This window comes from Martes martes, assembly GCF_963455335.1.
Source record: "Martes martes genome assembly, chromosome: 1".
Classification (NCBI taxonomy): domain Eukaryota; kingdom Metazoa; phylum Chordata; class Mammalia; order Carnivora; family Mustelidae; genus Martes; species Martes martes.
In genome coordinates, this window is record NC_137888.1 from 211,788,534 (window position 1) to 211,812,919 (window position 24,386).

General features: G+C 49.4%; 1 protein-coding gene across 1 annotated transcript in view; it reads left to right on the forward strand.

Annotated features, from left to right (window-relative positions):
- Window positions 1–17,000: 17,000 nt before the first annotated feature.
- EVI5L (ecotropic viral integration site 5 like) overlaps window positions 17,001–24,386 on the forward strand; it is a gene marked incomplete at its 5' end in the record, with an annotated part of 28,699 nt that continues 21,313 nt past the window's right edge. Inside the window, one exon of the mRNA XM_080803118.1 lies at window positions 17,001–17,170. The remainder of the gene's footprint in view (window positions 17,171–24,386) is intronic.

The following is a 24,386-nucleotide window of genomic DNA, read 5'->3' on the forward strand; positions in this document are numbered from 1 at the left end:
CACCCAGGTGCCCCAAGGGCTGTTATTTTTCAAGGATATTTCTGGGGGCACCTGGGTGGCTCAGTGGGTTAAGCCTCTGCCTTCGGCTCAGGTCATGATCTCAGGGTCCTGGGATCAAGCCCCGCATTGGGCCCTCTGCTCAGCAGGGAGCCTGCTTCCCCCTCTCTCTGTCTGCCTCCCTCTCAGCCTACTTGTGGTCTCTGTCTGTCAAATAAATAAATAAAATCTTTAAAAAAAAAAAAAAGGATACTTCTGAGTTGGATAGCGGGGAATGGAACTAGAGTAAGTCAAAATTCCACTGAGCTCACTGTTCTTTACTGAGATTCAGCTGTTTTTCTTCACTAAATACTCCCTGAATTGTTGCAAGATTTTGGTTGATTTCCAGAGTCTTAAAAATGCTGATTCCGACAAATTTTGCAGTTTATTCCCTTGTTTTTATAGAGGGGCAAAATTTACTCTGTCATTCTTGCTGATGCTATTTTCCTCCCAACACACCCCCATATTTTTGATGCTTAAATTGTCTTTGATTTGGCCAGTGTGAATCTTTCCTACTGGCTTCTATGTCCTTTTGATATCTGCCTCTTCATTTTTTGCTAATCAGTTTTCCTTCCTGTTGGTTTGCAACCTCAGGAATTTCTCCGGGTGAAATCTGAAACCGGTCCCCATGCACATAGGGCAGGGTGAAAAAGAAAAAGTCCACTCCAGATTGCTAGGTGGTAGTTCAAATAAGCAAAGGAATTACCTATGAGGTTTGTCTTGGGTGTTTGCAAGACGAGTAGATCTCCACACCTGCCTACCAGCATCTTAAAAGTTTATACAGAGGCCTTAACAGAATTCATTCATTTATATTATCCAGATGGGCATGACACCACATCACTCTCTCAAGGCTATGTCCTTGCGGCAGCCTCTGGGCATGGGGAAGGCAAGTGGCACCCACATTCCAAGGATTGGGGAGGCAGTGGGGAGCGTCTGAGGTGCCCAGGTCTAGCTCACAGTTCAACAAGTGACCTTCTCCGACTGGTGACCTTCTCCAACACTTCCTTTCTGGTCTAACTGGGTGTTTCAGGCTTTCCCTGTCCCATTTCTGGAACCAGCCATTTTCCCAAAGAGCCCTAGTTGCTTTTAAATGGAGAATGGCATTCAGAAACCAAGACCTGGGTGTGCTCATTGTTGTTGAGGTATCACTGGTCCCAGGACCTCTCGGTAGACAAATGGGAACACACCACACGCACCACACACACACACACACACACACACACTTCTCCAAATATTTTGAAAACCATGATTTCACACCCACACCTCCAATTAAATGCAATAGGGTTCATCCTAGTTTTCTTTCCATTCAACTTTATAACACCCTTCTCTGATGTTGGGAAATCTGGTTTCCATTATCCTGAAATTTTATTATTTGTTTGTTTGTTTAATCCATTCCCCCATATATAATCAATCTCTCTTTTCTACCACCACAACTCTGTATGGATGTCTTCTTTACTGTGCTTGGACCCTGACCCCTTGCATGGGACAGATTGTCCTGTCATCCTTCTTACCTCACTTAGTCCCCAACACCCCATACCAGTTCATCCCTCTGCATGAATGCCCTCCTTACCAGGTTTGGACTCCAGCACTCTAGTGGCCATCACTCTGAACATTTACTCTTTTCACCTAAGAACGGGCTGGTTTGCTCTGTCTCCTAAACATCTCTCTATCCCTGCAAGCCCTCCCATACCCAGAGCTGGTGTCTGCCTGCCCCCTGGTATGGAAGGTGCCACTGCTCTTGGCTCACCTACGAAGGGCTCATTTTATCCCTAAAAACCAGCTCATCACAACTTCCTCGCGATCACCACTCTTAACTAGCTCTATGGAAAAAAATGGGTTTTTCTCTGGGTTTTCCTAGTCGTCACAAGGAAAGTGAGGGTCTTTTGGGTTCTTCTACATTTTAACCGGAAGTAAAGATCCAACCAGCATTTCCTTGAGTGCTGATTTTTGTGCTAAGTGCTTTTTGCACAGGATCTCAGTTAATTCCCATAACACAGATACTATTATTTCATTTCATTTCATTTCATTACTATTATTTCATTTCACCTAAGAGCAATAAGAGATTCAGAAATGATGTCCCCTGCCCATGGATGCTGGAGCTGGGGGACAGAGCAAGAAAGCACGCCATCTTCTTTCATTTCTGTGCCTCAAACTCCAAAAAACCGGGAGGGGGGGATTGATAATGCAGCCTCTCAGATTTGGGGAGCCCATGGGAGGGAGGAGGGGAGCCAGATTCACGCTCAAAATCTGTTTCTCTGTCCACTACCTATCTCCCCCAGAATGTAACTTTCTAGACCAAGAGTTGGCAAAAGGGGGGGGGTGCCACACAGCACATATTTTTTGGCTTTGTAAGTCATACAGCCTCTGTCACAACGACTCAACTCTGCCACGGTAACGTGAAGGCACCACAGACAGTATGTCAGCAAATAGAAGGGGGCTGGATGTGCAGAGGGAGGAGACCAAGTCTGTTTCCTTCACCACTGTACCCTCAGTGTCAAGAAATGGCGCTCCATCAGTGTTTGCTGAAGGTGTGACTAAATGAATTATCCTTGCTGGTATGTTCTTGGTGAAGTGCTGACACTCATTTCACCTATGAGGACCACGGAGGTGCAGAGAATTGAGGAGACCTGCCCATGGCTGCACAGCACAAGGCAGAGCTGGGGTTCAAGGTCAAGTCTGCCCCATTTGGCATCCTCTTTGTGCCCAGCTGGGCCTCCTGGGGAGGTGGTGGCTTTCCCATCCGCGGACACATCAGCAGAGCTGAAACGTCAACCCCTCGGAACCCCAAGCAAGATACTCTCTCTTGGATGGGCTGTTCCTACCACCTTCGTTATTAACCGTTTCATCTGGGGTTGAGCACCTCCTGAGCAATCCCAGACCAGCCATCCAGTTTTCCCTCCTGGGGCTGGGAGTCCTGCTGAAATACTTTCAGTTCCTCTGGGAGGTCGCATTCTGTCTCACTTCCCGATCTCTGCGTGTGCGGATCGCTCCAGAAGGTGACACCCCTTCTCTCACCACCCCAATTCCACCTCTGCTCAAACAATTTGTCCTTCAGAACATAACCTTTCCCCCAGAGTGTAATTCCCTTCTGGTAGCTCTTGGAGTGTTTTCCAGCATCACCAAACTGTTTTCCCAATCCCCAGCCAACACCAACAGGATGTCCCACAGATTTAACTCAGCGCGGACATTATCAAGCTGGAGATAACACCAGATCTGTTAAAAAAAAAAAAAAAAAGTTCCACTGAGTAAGTTTTACAGCTCTTACTACCTTTATTCCATGATGCATGAATCAAGCAGCTTCCAATGGAAAGGAGTTTGGAGGAGCTGGACGTGGCAAGAAGGGAGCAAGAACAAAGAAATTGTGCTGGACAAAAAAGCAGGGTTCCATTACTATAAGCTTCCTTGCCCATAGGGGAGGGCAGGGGTCCGTGAGGCAGGTCCCCTAACGAGGGCTGATCACGTGATTCCTGACTAGCTGGTTAAGATTCCGCTTCTGAGAGAGCCAAGACGTGATTGAGTTAAACTTTGGTGTCATGACGCGGGGTTTAGCGTGTTTGGGGCCTGTTGCCTTGTTTTTAACAGATCCCACAGAGGAAGGGCTCAGTCCCAGAGGACCGTCCCCAGCTTCAAACGCCAAGTGCAAGTCCAGGCCACCCCTACCTCTGACTGACCCACTATAAATCAGGGGTTCCCACGACCACGTCCTCAGGTCTCTTCAGATCATTTGTGAGAACTACTCGTAATACTTAGGGGGAACACAGACGTCCATTTCTTGGTTTGTTATAAAGGATATTATAAAGGATATAGGTGAGCAGCTAAATGAAGAGGTGCACAGAATGAGCCAGAAAGTCCAGCAGGCTGGGGACTCCATACCCACAAAACTGGGCTACACAGGACCCCCACATATGGATGCCTCACCAACCGGGAAGCTAACCAAGTCTTCTTGTTCAAGAATTTTCCAAGTGATTAACCTCCAGCCCCCAGAAGTTGCAACCTTCTAATCATTTGGACTTCTTGGTGACCAGACCCTCCCGAGGCCGAGGAAGGGGCCCTATGCCAAGTCATCTCAAACTCAGATATGATCCAAAGAGACCCTTCTAAGTAACAAATGACACTCTTATCACTCAGAAAATTGCAAGGGTCTCAGAACCTTTGGCACAAAGACCAGATATATTCCCTATGATAACAGAGAAGCCGTCCTAGATCTCCCCACCGAGCTGGGTCTGGTGCTTCCTCCAGGCTCTTCCTGGATCTGTCTTTCAGATCAGTGTCCCCGCTATAAACCAAGTTACACATACAGAAACCAGCTCAAAAGAGATGTTCAGGAAATGTCTAGGGAACACATAGAATGAGCAAATGTTGGTTCACCCCACTGCCCAGTTCAACGTAACATCACGCATAGACACACATGGCTACCCAGTCCTACATCCCCACTCATATTCCCACTTCTCTGCCCACGACAAATCTCATCATCTTTTCATACCACCTTTTCCAAGAAGTCTTCATTCTCTACCCACTTGTAGCCCATTCCCAAACTAACTGGGCTCACAGACTCTGCCACACCCTGTAAGCTTTGAGCTGATAGGAAGTTTCCCCTGGTAGGAGGTCAGAACCCACTTACCTCCCATGGCTCCAACAGGTGACACCCGCGGCTTTAGAGGTGGCATTCTCCCTCTTCTTTGAAATGTTGGCCAGGCTCGGCTGGCGTCTCAGAAACTCGGCGGCAACAGAATTCCAGAACCTTAGCTAACATCCATAGACCAGGAGGAGACCACCGCGGGCTGTGGTCAGGAATCAGGAAACCGCGTGTTGGCTTTCTTGCCAGGCTGGACAGCGCCACCCAGTGCTCAGGGTGGCTTCAACGCTGCTTTACCGAACAGATGCCACCTGTTCCTGCCTCCTTGCCTTTGCACTGGCTGGGACGTCTGCCTAGCGTGCCACACCCTTCCTCCATCTCTCCAACATTTTGCATGTTCTTGAGAGTGACCTCACAATCTCCCCAGGGTTTGTCCATTTTCCTCTCCTTGAGTGTTAGCCCTCCCTGGACACTGCTACTCCAGGAAGAAGGGCAGCCCCACCACACACTTCTGCCCTGCCTCGAAGTCAACTCCTGGGTCTGCTCGTGCTTCGGCCCTGGAAGCTCTGTTCCTGGGGATGTGGATGATCCTTACCTCACGTCTTGGAACAGGGAGACTTCTAGGAACATAGGCATGCTCCTCCCCTCTTCGGAAGGGAAAACAAAAACAAAAACAAAAACGAAACTCCTCAGTCCTCTAGGTGTCACCAAACTTCTTGGAAAAGGGTTTTCCTCACTGCTACCTCCTACCACTCCATGAAAATGACCAATGACAGTAACTACCTTCCCCTTGAGAAATCAACAGACCCATTTTGTCTTGCTTGCACCCATAGAAAGGTGACTACTCCCTTTTCTGCTGGAAATCCCACTCTCCTAAGACTTCCCTCCCTGACGGTCTCATCTCTGGGTTCTCCTCTATCTCTCCAGCTGCTTCTCCATCCCCTTCATAGGCTCCTCTTCTGCCTGACCTATCACTCATGAAGTTTGCTGTCCGAATCCCCTTCCACTGTTGGGAGGCTGAGGACGAAAGGCAGCCAGGGACAGACTGCTCACCCAGTCTCTCCAGGACTGGAGCCCACCTGGGGCTGCAGGGGCAGCAAAGTCAGAAGAAGGCACCCAGGCCAGAACTGAAGGAGGAAACCATCCAAGATCCAACAGGCCAAACCTGAAAATCCAAACTGGTCATAGGAACCAAATGGTCAGGCTAGGGTATGGGGACACCAGAGTGAAGCTATAGAATCATCTTGGCCTGGTGGGTTTTTAGGTATTAGATCTTTAATTACTTTCCTTTCCAGCATTTCCTGTGATATTTAGTCTGTTCATGTTTCCAATGTCTTGGGTCCTTTGGATAGTTTGTATCACTCTGTGATTTATTTCTGAATTGGTCATTTATTTGTTCATTCCAACTCCCCTCACAGAGAAGCTCTCTCATTACTGCATAACAGATTGCTACCAACGAAGTGAACTGAAAAAACACAAATTTATTTATTTATTTTTATGTATTTCTTTGACAGACAGAGATCACAAGTAGGCAGAGACGCAGGCAGAGAGAGGTGGGGGGAGCAGGCTTCCCGCCGAGCAAAGAGCCCGATGTGGGACTCAATCCCAGGACCCTGAGATCATGACCTGAGCTGAAGGCAGAGGCTTTAACCCACTGAGCCACCCAGGCTCCCTGAAACACACATTTATTATCCCAGGTTTGTGGGTCAGGAATCTAGACATGACTTAGTAGATCCTTTGCCTATGGTGTTTCATGAGGCTGTAGTCAAGGGGATGGTCAGGATTAGATTTTTATCTGAAGGCTCAACTGGGGAATGACTTGTTTCTGAGCTTACTCACAGGGTTTTTGGTCGCATTCGGTTCCTGTTGGCTGGCTGCTGGTCAAAGGATGTCTTCAGGTTTTTGTCACATGAATTATTCCAACACAGCAACTTGCTTCATCAAAGCCAGCAAGGGAGAAAGTGTGCCAGAGAAATGGAAGTCAGAATCTTTTGTAACTTGATTACACAAACAACATTTCTTCAACGATGAGGCATTATGTCTGTTAGAAGCAAATTACTCCTTGGAAGAAGATTACACAAGGCCATGAATACCAGGAAGTGGGGACCAGTGGGAATGATTTTAGAAATGTCTTAACCATATCCCACCAGAATATAAATTTTGTTACAGCAGGAACATTCTTGTTCATGTTAACTCTCACTTGTCCAGTGTTTTGAAGAGCAAATGGCATCCAGCACGTGCTCAATTAACACTTGTAAAATGGAAGACTGAACAGAGGAAGCTGTATGGTCTAAGAGTAGAATAGCTAGGGATGGTTCAATTTGACGTTTCTTTTATTATGTTCAGGGGTTCTATTCACAGGTTGTTGAAACTAATCAAGGACCAGTGGGATGGGTGGAATTGTCACAGCAGGTAGAACCAAGGTGGAAGACTGTAGGGTGAGCACTGGTAGGGAAGAGTCACTGGACCATAGAAGTCAAGGTCTGCTCACTCGCATCACCTTGTAAGGCTCCAGGAAGTGATCAGGCGATATCATACTTGGTGAGTATCATATATCTGCCAAGATACATCAATTAGCTTTTGCTGCATAACAAACTCCCCCCCCCAAATTAACAGTTCAAAATAAAATCTATTTCATTTACAATTGTGTGGTTCAGAAATTTGGGCCAGGCTCAGATGGAAAGTTCTGCTGAGCACAACTGGGCTTAGTCCTACATCTGTGGTCAGGGGGTAGATTAGCTAAGTTTGGTTATTTAACCAGCGCAGTTTTAAAACATAATGGAAAATAAGTTTTTTAAATTATTTATTTATTTTAGGGAGAGACAAAGAGAGAGCATGAGCCGGAAGAGCAGAAGGACAGAGAATCTGAAGCAGACTTCACACTGAGTGCATAGCCCAACACCAGGCTCGATCTCAAGTCCCTGTGATCACAAACCTGAGCCAAAACCAAGAGTTGGAGGCTTAACTGACTGCGCCATCCAGGCACCCCATAACTGAAAATATTTTGACAGTGAAAATACTTAAACAATCAAGAGATTGAATCTCAGTGTGGCTGCTTCAACCAATAGAGTACAGCAGAAGAAATATTGCATGACCTCCAATATTATAGCGTTAAAGACCATGCCAGCATCCATCTTGTTTGACAGAAGACTCACTTCTAGAGTCTTGAGATATCATGTAAGAAGTCCAGCTACCCTGAGGCTGCCATGCTGCGGATGTCGTGTGGCGGACTACATGGAGAGTCCCAAGAGCATTGAGAGAGAGACACCCTACAACGAGACCGCAGCCATTTGAGCAATCCCCGCCCAGGAGCCAGACACGTGAGTAAAGATGCCCCCCCCCCCCAGATAATTCCAGCCTCCAACCACTAGGCATCCCAGCCCCTTGAGTCTTCCCAGCTTAAGAACTAGAAGCTATGGAGCAAAACAAACTTCCCCCTCTGTGTCTTGTCCATGAATCCACAAACATATTTAAAAATGGCCGCTGTTCTAGGCCACTGAGTTCTGGGGTGGCTTGTCACACAGCAATAAGAAGTTGGAATAGATGACCTCACTCATAGCTGGAGGCTGATTGGTAGGTGGTTGAGGCCATGGAGGCGATGAAGTCATATAATTCTCATAACCTGGACCAGCTTGGGGTAAATCAGAGTACACAGCTTTCATCAACCCCCAGCAGAAACATCAAAAAAACAAGCAGAAACTGCCACAACCGAATTTTCAGAACTCTGGAAGAGTCAAGGGTTTATAGCAACCAAGTAAACACTGGTTAATAAAAAAGGCAACTTCAGAATGGTAAAAGGCTTTGTGGCATTTTTATTTGCCCTGTCCCACCCTCTTCCTGGTGTGGCAGTGTCTTAAAAAGGGAAGTCCATGTTCTCAGTGTGAGACCCTGGTCCCTGGTTCTGAAGGGAGCACAGCAGACTTTATTCAAAAGTTATAATGTACGTCTGCTCTAACCTGTCTGGAAACTACCTAAAAGACTAACATGAAGTACACGTCTCTGCTTTGCTTACTTGCCATTCAAACTAGAGAAGGCTTAGGCACTGCTCAGACACCCTGCAAGGTGACTTAACCATCCATAGACATCCGGGGCAAAGACTATGGTCAAAATATGCAATATACTGCCTGAGGCTCAAAAGCTGGGGAGAGTGTTTTTGGAAAATTAGGACATTCAGAAACCCCTGTGTATCAGTGGCAATGTAGAAAATCTGGTGCATGCTCAAAGCAAAATACATGCTCAGAAAATATCTGAGAAGACCCCAAGGTTTACTTTAGGCTGATTCTAGGCTCAGTGCAAGCCTGGCTAAGTGCTGAAGGGGTGCTCTGGCACAGAAGTGATTTGTGAAGACAGAAAGGTGGGATTTTTGTTTTATTTTACTTGTTTGCTTTATAAGCTCTTGATGCTCAAGAAAATATCTGTAAAAACACCAGCTGAACCACAAACTAAGGAACAGAGACTTCGGTGACCACACACATGAAGGAATATAGCATTTGCAAGAATTGCTTGAGAAAGTCACTAATCAAATGCGCTACCAGAGCTTTTAACAATCAAAAACCAAAAACGGTAACATCAAACATCAAACTCTGGAGCAAGGGGAGAATCTGATATCCAAAGTTACCACATTATGCATATTCAAATGTCCAGTTTTCAACAAGAAAAATCAAAGACATACAAAGAAACATGAAAGTATGGCCTGTTTAAAGGAAAAAGCAAATCGACAGAAACTATTCCTGAAGAAGTCCAACTATTAGACTTACTAGAAAAGATTTGTAAACAACTGTCTTAAATATATTCAACAAGCTAAATGAAAATAGGGACAAAGACTTAAAAGAAACTAGGAAAACAATGTGTGACTGAAATGACATCAATAAAGAGATAGGAATTATTAAAAAGGAACCAAACAGAAATAATTGAATTGACAAGTACAAAACTGAAATTCAGAAGTCACTAGCAGTGTTCGAGAGCATATTTGAGCAGGCAAAAGAAAGAATGAGAGAGCTTGAAAATAGGATAATTGAGATTATTGAACTCAAGGAGCAGAAAGAAAAAAGAATGAAGAAAAATAAACAGAGCCTAAGGGATCTTTGGATATAATCAAGTAGACCAATATACACATTATGGGATTCCCAGGAGGAGAAGAGAGAGTGGTAGAAAGACAACTGGAAAAAAAACAGTGGTTGAAAACACCCCACATCTGGTGAAATACATGAATCTACAAATCCAAGAAATTCAATGGGCTCCAAATAAGATAAACCCAGAGACTGAAACACACTATTATCAAACCGTCAAAAGACAAGTGAAAATCTTGAGAGTGACAGAAGTGATTCATCATTTCCAAGGAGGCCTCGGTAATGTTGAGAGCTGACTTCTCATCAAAAACCATGGAGGCCAGAAGAGACTGTGGTGACATATTTAACATGCTGAAAGAAAAAAAAAAAAAAACTATCCACCATGAATTCTGTATCTGGCAAAATTGTCCTTCAAAGATAAGGAAGAGGGGCACCTGGGTGGCTCAGTGGGTTAAAGCCTCTGCCTTCGGCTCAGGTCACGATCCCAGGATCCTGAGATCAAGCCCCGAATCGGGCTCTCTGCTCAGTAGGGAGCCTGCTTCCCTTCCTCTCTCTCTCTCTGCCTGCCTCTCTGCCTACTTGTGATCTCTGTCTGTTAAATAAATAAAATCTTTTAAAAAAAAAAAAGATAAGGAAGAAATGAAAGGATTGTCAGACAAAAGTTGAGGGAGCTCATGGCCCTAGACCTGCTCTGTAAGAAATGCTAAAAGAACTTCCTAGGGACAGAATCTACCAGCTCCTTGATCTTGGACTCTTCAGCCTCCAGAACAAAAGAGAGATAAATGTCCTCTGTTTATAAGCCACCCATTCTATGGCGTTTTGCTACAAAAGCCCAAATGGACTAAGACAATACTCAACGGTGAGATGCAGAAAGCTTTCCCCTAAGATCAAGAAAAAGGAAAGTGCCCACTTTTGCCACTGCTATTTAACATTTTACTGGACATTCTAACCAGAGCAATTAGACAAGAAAAAGAAATAAATGGCATCCAAAGTGGAAAGGAAAAAGTAAAACTACCTCTGTTCACCAGTGGGTGACATAATCCTGTATCTAGAAAATCCTTTAAAATCCACAAGAAAGCCAGTAAAACTAATAAACTAATTCAGCAAAATTTCAGGATAAAAAATCAATACAACAAAATCAGCCACGTTTGTATACACCTGCAACAAGCAATCAGAAAAAGGTAAGTAAAGCAATTCTATTCACAGTAGTATTGAAAAGAGTAAAATACCTGGAAATAATTTAACTATGTAGGTGGAAAGTTTGCATATTGAAAACTACAAAATATTGCTGAAAGAAATTAAAGAATACATAATAGGTGGAAAGATACCCTGTGTTCACAGAGAGGCGAACTTAATGTTCTTAAGATGTCAATACTCCCGAAACTATCTACAGATTCAATACAATCCCTGACAAAATCCCAACAGTCTTTTTTTTTCCTTTTTTTTTTTAAAGATTTTATTTATTCGACAGAGAGAGAGATCACAAGTAAGCAGAGAGGCAGGCAGAGAGAGAGGAAGGGAAGCAGGCTCCCCGCTGAACAGAGAGTCCGACGTGGGGCTCGATCCCAGGACCCTGAGATCATGACCTGAGCCCAAGGCAGAGGCTTTAACCCACTGAGCCACCCAGGCGCCCCTCCAACAGTCTTTTTAGCAGATGTGGAGATGCCAGTCCTCAAAGTCATATGAAATTGCAATGGGGCCCCAAAAAGCCAAAAAAATTTTTGAAAATGAAATCGAAGTCAGAGGACTCACACTTTCAGATTTCAAACTTAATACAAAGCTACAGTAAGCAAAACACTGTGGTCCTGACATAAGGATAGACATATCACCAATAGAGTGGAACTGAGAGTCCAGAAATCAACCCATATATCTACAGCCAGTTGATTTTTTTTTAAAGATTTTATTTATTTGACAGAGAGAGACACAACGAGGGAGGGAACACAAGCAGGGGGAGTGGGAGAGGGAGAAGCAGGCTCCCCGCTGAGCAGGGAGCCCAATGCGGGGCTCCATCCCAGGACCCTGGGATCATGACCTGAGCTGAAGGCACACGCTTGACAACTGAGCCACCCAGGTGCCCCAGCCCGTTGGCTTTTTACAATGGTACCAAGTCTATTCGATAGGAAAAAATGGTGTCTTCAACAAATGGTGTGGGACAACTGGTTCTCCACATGCAAAAGAATGAAGGTGGACCCCTACTTCACACCAGATACAGAAGTTAACTGGAAATTGATCAAAAACCTAAATATAAGAGCTAAAGACATACACCTCTTAGAAGAAAACATGGTGCCCAATCTTTATGACACTGGCTTTGGCAATAGATTCTAAGATAGGACATCAAAAGCACACCCAACAAAAGAAAGATAGATTAACTGAATCTTCATCAAAAGTTAGAATCTTCTGGACACCTGGCAGGCTCAGTCGGCTAAGCGTCTGCCTTCAGCTCAGGTCACAATTCTGGGGTCCTGGGATCGAGTCCCACACTGGGCTCTCTGCTCAGCGGGGAGCCTGCTTCTCCCTCTGCCTGCCGCTTCCCCTGCTTGTGATCTCTCTCTCTCTCTCTCTCACTGACAAATAAATAAATAAAATCTTAAAAAAAAAAAAAAAAGTTAAGATCGTCACGGGGCGCCTGGGTGGCTCAGTTGTTCATGCGCCTGACTCTTGATTTCGGCTCAGGTCATGATCTCAGGTCCTGGGATCAAGCCCCAAGTCAGGCTGTGCACTCGGTGTGGAGTCTGCTTGGGATTCTCTCTCTCCCTCTACCCTTCCTCCACTCATGCGCATGCACACGTGCTCTCTCTCCCCCCCCCCAAATAAATAAATAAATACAATCTTTAAAAAATAAAACAGCTGCAATTTTTTTTTAAGTGAAAAAATAGCAAGTACTGGCAAGGAAGTGGAGAACTAGGAACCCTTATGCATTGCGGGCGGGAACGGAAACTGACGCAGCCACCGTGGAAAACTCTTCTGTTTTGGAAAACTCAAAGAGCCAAAAACAGAATTACTCTACGATCCAGCAGTTCTACTCCTAGGTAGCTAGCAAAAGAACTGAAAGCAGGAAGTCAGCTAGATATGGGCACATCCGTGTTGGCAGCAACGTTATTCCCCCAAACCGGAAGATGACTGAATGTCCATCTACAGAGGAGTGAATAAACAACACGTGGTTCGCACGTACCGTGGCATATTATTCAGCCATGAAAAAGGAATACAGTTCTGATACATTCTACAACACAGGTGAACCTTGCGAACTTCATGCTAAGTAAACAAAGCCAGACATGAAAGGACCAATATTGTATGATTCCACTTACCTGAGGTCCCTCGAAGAGGCAGATTCGTAGAGACAGGAAGTAGAATAGAGGTAACCAAGGGCTGGGGACAGGGGGAATGGGGAGTTAGTGTTTAATGGGAAACAAGTTTCTCCTTGGGGATGATGGAAACTTTTGGGAAATAGATAGTAGTGTTGATTGCACAACACTCTGAATACACATAGTACCACTGTTTGTAGTCTTAAATATGCCAAGCATTATGTTATATGTATTTCATCACAATTAAAAATTTTCCGAAAAAGACGGGCCCCTGGCTGGCTCAGTCGGTAGAACATGCAACTCTCGATCTCAGGGTCACGAATTTGAGCCCCATGTTGAGCATGGAGCCTACTTTTTAAAAAAATGTGGGGGTTGGGGCACTTGGGTGGCTCAGTGGCTTAAAGCCTCTGCCTTCGGCTCAGGTCATGATCCCAGGGTCCTGAGATCAAGCCCCACATCAGGCTCTCTGCTCAGTGGGGAGCCTGCTTTCCCCTCTCTTCTCCTGCCTCCCTCTCTGTCTACTTGTGATCTCTGTCAAATAAATAAATAAAATCTTAAAAAAAAATGTGGTTTTTGTTTTTGTTTTTGTTTTTAAGAGAGAGATCACAAGTAGGCAGAGAGGCAGGCAGAGAGAGAGGGGGAAGCAGGCTCCCGGCTAAACAGAGAGCCCAATGTGGGGCTCGATCCCAGGACCCTGGGATCACAACCTGAGCCGAAGGCAGAGGCTTAACACACTGAGCCACCCAGGCGCCCCCAAAAATGTGGGTTTTTAAAATTTTTTTTCAAAAAAGAAAAAGAAGTCACAGTGCCTCCTAAGGTCTAGGCTTAGAACTAGCCCAGCATTGGGGTGCCTGGGTGGCTCAGTGGGTTAAAGCCTCTGCTTTCGTCTGGGGTCATGATCCCAGGGTCCTGGGATCGAGTCCCACGTAGGGCTCTCTGCTTCAGCGGGGAAACTGCTTCCCCTACTCTCTCTCTCTGCCTGCCTCTCTGCCGACTTGTGATCCCTAGCTGTCATATAAATAAATAAAATCTTTATAAATAAATAAATAAAACTAGCCCAGCATCATAAATGCTGGGCTAGTTCGTAAGAACAGGTGACAAGCCAGCACAGATTCAAGTGACAAGAAGACAGATTCTACTTCCTCATAAAAGGAGCTACAGAGATTGTGGCTTTTTTTCCCCCTCTCTCTCTATGAGACAAATGAGGTCTAGGTTCACACTAGTCAATGTTCATAGCAAATGACTTTTGAGTCCAAAGTTTAACCCAGAAAAAAATTTTGATCGTGCTAAAATTTGTTATCAGTGAAATACTGAGAGAAGAGTCTTTTAATAAATTCAAATGTGCAAAATTTGGCTCTGGAGAAATGACAACCACACACCAAAAAAAATCACAGCAGTAGAATTAACAGTTGGTAAAAATTGGACAAAATGAGCCTGATTAATGAATCGAATGTTTCAAAAAAAATCACATGAGAAAAAAAATGTTCCTGATAAAGATGATTTCAATCAAGTAAAAATGAGCATAGACAAAAAAAAATTGGGAACAGTTTAGCTGCACTAAACAGAAAAGTGATCCAGGAATCTAATTGGCTAAATGCAGTTTGTGATTCAAAAGTATTTTCCAACAGAAATGTGTTGGATTTTTTTTCCACTGTGCTTATAAAAATGGAATCAAAGTGTCCCCAGAATAAAATCCTCTTTTGTGTGAAAATGGCAATGTGAGGACAAGAGGGTCAAATGTGCGGTGCATCTTTCTTGAGTTTGATTTTATTCTCCAGACACCAGATGCTGCTAATCTCCCAGGCAAGGCCCCAGAAATGAACTGGTGGTGACCCCTTTCTGGGGCACCCTGGACCCCGCCCAGACATGTGACTCTATAGACCCCTTTGTCTCTCACATCCCTGCTACCAGTCCGGGTTTTTCTGTTCCTGGGAAGGTGTGGCTCACACCAAACTGTTCTTTCCTGTGGGGAAAACCTCTAGAAACCCAGGTAAACCCCAAGACTTTGGCTCTTATGATGGCTCCTCAGTTCCCCACAGTAAGGGACCATGGGCAGCCAACATGAAGGTTGTCCCTTGCTGGTCACTGGATCCCTACGATGTCTTGTCATTATTCTTACTCTCCTGACTTCGCCCACCTTGTCTTGCATTTCAAACCACCCCCATGCAGGTCTACGGCACCCCCCTCAAGCCCACCCAGAAATCGGGACGATGTCGATGAGATTCATTTCAGCTTCATACTCTGCAAATCCAAAGTCACCTTATAACTTTGTCAGGACTATGAAATTCCCAGCAGAGAAGCGGACTTTAAAAGAAGGGAGGTAAAGATCTGTTCTTTAAAAAAAAAAGAAAAAAGAAAAAAAAAGGGAGAGGGGATACGGGCATGTGGGGAAAGGAATGCATTACATTTATTTTTACCACTGGAGTTTTTAGAAATATGTTTTGGGGCTTTTCTTACAGTTCCAGAATTTTAACAGATGCAATGTAGATAGTAAGAGATAGAGAGGCAAAGAGGGTGTGGACAGATTCAGAGAGTTAGGCAGGGGCAGAAAGGATACACAGTGGCGGGGAGGATACAGACAGAAGCAAAATGCAGATGGAACAAAGTGTAGACAGAGGCAAAGAGAGATGGCCAGGGACAGGCAGCGAACAGATGTCAGCCATTGCTCCCCAACCCAGATAGAAGCCCCTAGTACTTAGAAGGTTGAGATCTCAGACTTTAGAAGTCCGGGACATGCCCCAGTCTCGGTCCCAGCCCTCCCACACCCATTAATGCCTCCGCATTTCCAGGCCGATCCTGAACTTACAGTGTTACCCTCTCTTCTGTGACAGGGTCCTTCCCTGCCCCCACCACTCCAGGGCCCACCCCTTAGGGTGGAATCCTGTCCTTTTTGCTAAGTCTTGCCTGCTGTCTATGACTGTCCCTACATGATCCTCCCCAGCCTGAGTGACACTCCCCCACCCTTTTCTTCCCTGTTGAGAGTCTCGGGCCTACCATTCATTTACTCATTCATTCATCAAGCATTTATACTTAGTTCCCACCAGCCAGGCCCCTCCTCAGCAACGCTGGGGACCCCGGGGAGACCCGACCTAGGCCCTGCACCACCACCACCCGCCCCCACCCCCCAGGTGGAGGATGGGAGGGCCGGGTAAGCAGTGATGACACAGCCTGATCAGAGTTTTGACGGGGGATCATAAGGCGGCACTGTGAGCCCCAGAGAAGACATTCAAGCAGGCCTAGACTAGGTTAGGGGACGGGCCTGAGCCTTGGACGTGACCCCACCCCCAACAGCCCCGCCCCCGGCACCGCGCCGGGCTCAAAAATGCGGTCGCTTCACCGCCCCCTCAGCCTGCCAACGCCCCTTCTCAGACCCAACCCATTAGCCTCTCCCTTACTGGCCCCGCCCCATTGTTGGTTTAGGTCACGCCCCCTTCAGCCCCTCCCCTATTTCATTCAATCCGGCCTCAAGCCCCACCGCCCGGGAGGCCAACCTCAAACCAATCTCATGATCCCATTGGCCAAGCGGTGTTACTGCACCGCCTTCCTTCAGTGTTATTGGGTCCCTAGGTGTCAATCTTCTTTATAGAGTCCCAACAGTTGCCATGGCCGAGATTTGAGGGGCAGATAATAATGGACGGCTCAGGACGGCTAGTTATTGGGCAGAAAGCCCGGCTCTGGGCGGGGCTTAGAGCCAAATGCTTGGCTGCCTCCGTCTGGGGTTCTTCAGGGCCGCAGCCTTCCCTCAGAGACACACCCCTCACTCCTTGTTATTGGTGCCGCCAAGTGTTGCTCAACAGGATTCCACATTTCGATAGGCAAAACCACCCGTCCTTCACTGCTTTCCTAATTTCAATTTGCTTCTCCACTTAGAGGCGGCAACCTTCTGGCCGTAGCCAGGGCCCTCCTCACGGAATGGCTACGGATTGGCCCGGCACCCCGTCACTCCTGAGTAGTGGGCGGAGCCAGGGTGCCTGGGGGTGGCGAATTGGCTAACTGGACCTCGGGGGCGGGGCAGCCGCTCCTGTCAGCGGGTGAAATGGCAGCGGCAGAACCGGCGGCGGCCGCGGTCCCGGGGGGCGGCTGAGGGGGCCGGGCCGGGGCTGCGGGGCGAGCAGCACGGCGGGGATCCAGCGGCGCGGCCCGGGACAGTGAGGCTCGGCACGGCGATGGCGGCGCGCTCGGCGCAGGTAGGCAGGCGGCGCGGGCCCGGCCTCCCGGGCCCCTTCTCAGGCCGGCGGCTCCGCGCTGCGGCCCGCGGGGGCCCGGCAAGACCGGGACTCGGGCTGCCTTGCCACGGAATCCGCGCTGGGAGCCCTCGGCACTCCCGGCACGGATCCTGGCCGTCAGCCTTAGGCCCAGGCCCCCGCCCACCCTCGTTCCGGATGCCTCCGGACCCCTCGGGGCCCCTCCCCCGGCCCTTCCGGGCGCCCCCTCCCCCATCCCACCCCTTCTCCAGGGTCGTCACCCCGCCCCCGGCCGTGACCCCCGCCCACCCTTTCCATAGACCCTCAGGACTCCTCCCAGACGGTTCAGGGCTCGCCCAGCCCCCACTCCGCAGACCCGCCCCCCAAGGCGCCCCCCCTCGCAGGCCGAGGACCCCCGCCCTCCCTCTGTCCGGATCCCTCAGGACCCCTCCCATCTGCAGACCCCTTGCCACCCCATCCCTCCCCTCACTTCTCATCCTATCTCTGGGCCCAGACCTGCCCCCAGCCCCAAGGCTAAGAGCCTCAGAACCCTACCCCTCCCTTCCAGCCCCGCAGGACCCTTCCCCTGGCCTCTGTAAATCAGGATTCCTCCCCGCAGGCCTCCCCTCAGCCTGCTGGCCCATCTCTCGCCCCCAGCAGCCCCATGCCCAAGGGCACCGGGAAAAAATCACTCCTCAGGCTCCTCCCAGTACACTCCAGCAGCCCCACACACACCCCTGAGTCTGACTCGTCCCAAAAACCCACCTCCTGCTCAGGACCTCCCAACAGATATTGGGAACCCTCCTCAGGTGCAGCGGCACACATCTTCTGAGAGCCCCACATTCACACCTGTGTGCCCCCCCCCACACACACTCACATCTGGAAGCCAACAGTTCTCAGAGAGAGAGATGGCTGTGAACCCTGGACAGCTCATACACACAGACATGCGGGAGCCCTGATCTGCAGTGGGCACTTGTGCACACACACACGCACACACAGCTACACTTGGATCCCCAGCACACACACAGGAACTCAGACCTCCAACACAGACCCAGACAATTGGGTCCTCCCTCCCCCACACACACAAATACACACTCTCTCACACACAGGACTCCTTTGCACTTCCACACACCTCCAAGGATCCCACCTGCCCAGGTCCTCCTGTAGTGCCCAGAGCTCCCAGCTCAGGCCGACTCGGAGACACAAGCTGCCCGCCCTGTGCCAGGCAGCCACCCTGCCCAGCCACACCAGCCTCCCTGACCTCGTATCCCCATCGGGGCCGGGAAGGGTGGCAGGGTGACCCAGAATCTCCCAGCACCCCTGTGGACACCTGCCCTGGGCCTCTTCCCTTTCATCCGTCTCTCCGTGCTTTGCCCTTCTTCAAAGGGAAGGGCACTCGCTCTCCCTCCTACACTGAAGTCTCCCAAAGGGAAGCACGGGCTGCCCTCTGATTGATGCCACCCCCTGGTGGGGAGGGGGAGTTCAGGCTGCTCCGGAAGTCCGACCAGACTGGTAGGACCAGCATCCTGACCCTGTCTCGCCCGCTGGCCTCAAATGGCTAGGGCCTGCACCACCGCCCGGGGCAGCCCCGGATAGCCCGCGTGAGTTCCTTCACCCACGACCAGTGTGTCATGCCAAAATGAAACGGCTTCCTTCTCTCCTGGCATTTGGGACCCGATGGGGCTGGGTTGGGGCTTGCCAGAAGCAGACAGCTCTTTGTTAAGGAATATTTTCAGAGGGGAAGAATGTGCTGAAGAGGCTCGGGTAGGACACGAGCGAGGAGTCAGCTTGGTTTTTCCCTTGGCCGGGCTTTGACCAAGCCGGAGGACCCATGTCCACCCATCTGTCCTCGTTGTGTTGGTCCTCCCTGCCCGTCCTGCCACCCCTCGGGTCCAACCTGTGGGTTCCCCTGGGCTTTCGTGGTCGGCCTCGGGTGGTTTGGAAGCAGCTGCAGGTGGCTTGGCCCTGGCACGGGCATGAGGAAAGGAGATCACGGAACCGGCAAGATGGTGTGGCCAGGACTGCAGGGAGTGAGGAGGAGCCTGGGTCCCAGCCGTGCAGAATCCAGACCAGTCCAGCCCCCAGCACTGCCTGTCTGGGAGGCTTCGAGCCACGCAAGCAAGCCTGGAAAGCCCCAGAAACACAAGCCCGGGCTTCTTTGCGGATATTCCGCAGTGGGCTCAGGATGGCCCCGGGAAGAAGCTCCTATTGGCTCAGGGCCTCAACTTCTCCATCTGGAAAATGGGGGGATAAATCCTTAGAACCTTGCTTTGTACTGCAGGGGAGCCCATGAGGTTAGGATGTGGTCCTGAATGTCCCTTGGGCACCATGGGGGAGGGGCCAGTGGGGTCCAACAGGGCAGTCACCCGTCTATGGGTGCTGGCAGAATCCTTGGCCGCCCTGGTCCCCTGGTTGTCATTAGTTGACACCTCCCTGGATAATGGCCTTCTCTCTGCAGCCAAGCTGCATCTCAGGAAGCCGGCCCAGTTGGGGGCCGAGAGATGGGCTGTTGTGGGGTTTGTGGCCACACAGAAGCCTCCCATGGGGACAGAGCACTGGAGGGGGCCTACTTGCTGGCAATGCCCTTGCCTCACGCACACCTCTGACGCACAAACCCGGGTAGGGAGAGGCTCGTTCTGCCCAGCTGGCTGGAGGAAGGAGTGGTCGAAGACTCCTGAAGGTCACGAGGTGCACAGGAAACAGTCTCCACAGCCTCCCCAGGGTGGGCCCTTGTGCCCATGCGGTGGGGGCCAGAAGGCTCTTCAGAATAGACAATGAACGCCTTAGGAAAACCCAAGAAAGCGCTCGGGGAGGGCCTATGCGAAGGATCAGTGCACTTTTACCCGAGGCTGGGGGTACAGGCCTCTGTCTTTGTCTGCGCGCTTTGAAGGGGGCAGGGGGGGGGGCAGGCGGAGAGTGATCTCAGTTTCCTCTGGCAGAATACTGATGCTGATTTGTCCAGGGGAAGCGCCCACTCGTGCCGGGAACTGAGTCAGGTGCTGGGGTCTGAAGGCGGGTCACACATGGTCTCTGTCCTGCTTCTAAAGACCCTCTTGGGTCTGAGCGGGCCCGTCCCGTATGCCAGGCCCAGTGCCAAGCACCATTTACGTATTATCTCATTTAATCCTCCAAACCCCTGGGGGAACCCAGATTCCAGCCTGCACCCTCACCATCACGGCCTGCTGCGTGCCGTGCGGGAGCACGGGACAGAATTATACCCAGCATGCCGCAGGAGCGCAGCAAAGGGTCCGGTGCGGCCCCGGGCCGTCAGGGAAGGTGGAACAGGGATGATGGATAGGCCCAGAGAGGAGCTCACGGGGCGGGCATGGCAGGCAGAGTATTTGGACAGAGGCTCACAAAGCAGGAGCAAGCCTGGTGCATCCAGGGAGTCGTGCCTTGTTCCGTGGGCCTCGCCCCATAGGCCCTGTGGCCCCGATGCGATCCATGGGGCACACACTGTGCACCCCTCTCGGAAAAGGGACCTGTAGTTGCAGGAACTCAAGAGAGGCAGCAAGCCCTACCCTGCCCAGGGGAGCGTGTAGCACACACGTTCCCAGAGTCAAACAGTGCAGGTGAAGGGAGTGAGAACGGACTCACCAGAGCCAGGGGAGAGTTTCTCTCAGAAGACCCTGTCGGGGCGGCTCACCTTCCCTTGTCTTGCCTGGCTCAGTGCGCTGGGGTGGGTTGTGAGATCGTTTCATTGAGATGCATCTCCCACACCACCAGCCCACAAGTCCCACAGGGGCAGGGAGCCTGTCCGTTTGTTCACAGCTGAGGCTCAGGCGAGTGGAGGGCACACAGCAGATGCTTAGTAAATACTTGCTTCGTTTTAGGATCTGACAGTCCTCCCTACCCACCCACCTACGAAAGACGGCCTGGATCTCTTCCACAGAAAGAGGTTGACCTGTCTGCCTCGGAGAGTTCCCGAAGGCAGGGCATACCCACCTCACCGCAACCCCCCGCCGCCCAGCCCAGCGAGACTTAGCCACTGACACAGGCTGCAGGAAAGATACCATTCTGGCTTTAAAGAGCCAGGAGCCTTTGCAGGATGCCCCTTTTCTTATTCACCTGTCCCTGGAAGGCTTATAAGGGCTTTTAGTTTTCTCCCTGGTCATTCTCAGGGATCTAGAGTATAGAGAAATGAGGGATTTGCCAGGAATGAGCCTGTTCCCAGCGGTAGAAAGGAAGTTGGTGGTGACACACAGCAGTAAACTTTTTTTTTTCCTTTTAGGCCAGAAGGGATTCCACAGATCATAATGGTCCACCTCTCAGATTTTAGTCTGAAGGTAGTTGCTGCTACTATTATTTCCAATAACGATAATTATAGTTTTACCGCCTTTAACCTTTAAAGGGGGCCACCCCACTGCGGGAGGGCCTGCTGCGGAAGAGGTTTGTTTATTCATTCCACAAATATTGGATGCCTGGTGGGGTGCTGGACTCTGGGGATCCAGTGGTGGCTAGACAGCCCCTGCCCACATGGAACATTCCATCCAGCAGGGAGCGAATACCACGGACCAGCTCCTGTCCTAAGAACGTGACAAGTTTAGCTCAGATATTCCTCCCAACAAAACCTGTGAGGCAGGTACTATCATTAGCCCTGTTTTCAGATGAAGAAACTAAGGTCAAGTGTTATCACAAAGGTATACAGTGGTGTAGGAGGGATTTGAACCCAGGTTACTGGCTCTGGAGTTCTCACAGGAGGCCAAGGGATCTAGGAGTGGGTCTACACCCCCCCCACACACACACACACAGAGCCAGGCAAAGAAGGGACACAGATACGGAAATATCCAGAGCATAGAAGAGTAGGTAGGACTGGGGTAAAGAGGGGGGCAGACAGTACGCCCTGAATTCTAGTTGCTGTCCTTGTTATCCAAGCTTACCCATCGGTTGCTCACCCCTCCGCAAGGAAAAGGACCCAGATCCCTGGCCGTTTCCCCAGAACTTGGAACAGCCAGGACCATGGTAGCTGGCCTACACTGTCAGTCCTGGCAGTCTGGGCATATGGGGTCACATGGCATCTCCAGAGACATCTGGTTCAGAAATGAGTCTGTGTCCCCTGTAATCATTAGAGGTAGAGGATCAGAAGCCAGGGGAAGGGGAGGTAGGGAGCCAAACTGAAAGGAAAGTTGGGGTCTTTATTCCTGTCTCTGAAAATGCCAAGTTCTGCAAAATGGCGCATGTGCACACCCTCACTCCCTCTCCCTGTTGCAAAGTAATGACTGTGCTTTACTGAGCGCCCGGTAAATTGGGCTTTCGCACTTTATGTATATTGTTTCTAAAGTAAAAGAATGCAGAGAGAGCGGCAGCACAGAGGATCTATTTACGGCCGAGACTCTGGAGTCAGAAATCCAAATGCAAAGCCTTCCTCCCTGCGGCCTAGTCAAGGGATCCTGTGAGTGTCCCACTCACCGTGGGACCTTGCATGAGTTACAGCTGGCCTTTACTTTTCTGTCTACACTGACACAGCATCTTTGTTTTAAATTCTTTTTAAAATCGAGTTTATTTTTTAGAACAGTTTCAGATTTGCAGAAAAATTGAGAAGACAGTAGAGGGTTCCTGCAGACCTCACACCCCAATTAGCAACATCTTCAGGTGGTCTGGTTCATTTGTTATAATTAACAGACCGACACTGATACATTAACTACAGTCCACACTTAGGCAGCTTTCCTTAGTTTTGCCCTAATTTCCTTCTCCTCTTCCAGGATCGTATCTGGAATCCCACATGACATTTTGTCACCAATACTTCTTAGGCTCTCATGGCTGGGATGGTTTCTTGGACTTTCCTATTTCTGATGACCTTGACAGATTTAAGGAGGACTGGTCAGACATTTTCTAGAGTGTCCCCTGATCTGGATTTGTCACGTGTTCTTCTCGTAGTTAAACCGGGATGATGTGTTCTGGGGAGAAAGATGCGGAGGTGACGTGCCTTTCTCAGCTCGTCCTGGGCCCGTGCTGTCAATGTGACTTATCACTGTTGATGTTGACCTTGGTCACTTGGCTGAGCAGCACAGAAATTTTTGTCTCCGTTCACTCAGCAAATGTTAATTGAGCACCTACTAAATTCCAGATGGGTTAGGAGCTTGGAGTAGAAAATTAAGAAGATAGGTCCTTGCCCTCAGAATGCTCATGACCCCGCAGGGCAGGCAGGCCTATATAGAAGGAATTGCCATGGACTGTGCCTGGGGCTGAAGTGTAGAGGGCAAGTATTTTCAGAGTGAGAGAGAGAGAGAGAAGTGAGCCAGCATGCTGGAGGTGGGGATTGACAGGAACGATTTCACCGAAAAAATTCAAACCAGGTGTTGGAGGATGCTTTTCCGGCAAGAGGGCACAGCATGTGCAAAGATACAGACAGGAAGAGGCAGGTGGTCCTGGAGGGCTGAGCATCATAGGGCTGGGATGAGGGAGGAGGCAAGGCTGGCAGGACTGGGTGCACCAGGTGAAAACATCTGGGCTCCATCTCCAAGTAGGGAGTGGCTGAAGGGTTTGGGCAAGCAGCAGGAGAGTAGCGCCAGGCTTGGCCTGAGCCGGTGGGTAGTACCATGGACCCCGCTAGTCCCTCGTACAGCAGGAGCAGGCGCTGGCTTAAGTCAGGGGAGTACTGAGTTGGACGAGCATCTCTACACCAGGGACCAGGAGGGTCTTCCTAAAATTCAAGCATAGCCAGGCTCCTGCCTTAGCCTGCAGGGCCCTGTGGGAGTCTGGCCCCTGCAGACCTCTCTAGTCTTTTCCGAAGTGGCATGCCTCCCTCCTGCTTCGGCACCACCCTTCCTTTGCCAGCCCAGCCCATCCCTTATCATCTTTTTCTCTCAGTTATGGTTCACATAACATAAAATTCACCCTTTTAAAGTGAACAGCTCAGTGGGTTTCAGTATATCCACAACGTGGTACAACTTCATCACTGTCTAGTCCCAGAACAATTTCATCACTCCAAAAAAGAAATCCTGGGTGCAGGTCTCCCTATCCAGCCCCGCCCCCCGCCCCCCCCACCCCCCCCGCCTGGCAAACTCTAGCCAACTTCCTGTCCCTATGGATCTACCTATTCTGGACATTTCTTACTCAATGCAGTCATGTCACTTGTGATTGTTTGTGTCTGGCTTCATTCACAGAGCCGTGTCTTTGAGGCTCATCTACATGGCAACATGTGTCGGAGCTTTCTTCCTTTTTTATGTCTGAATCATATTCCAGTGCATGGATGGACCACACTGGGCCTATCCGTTCA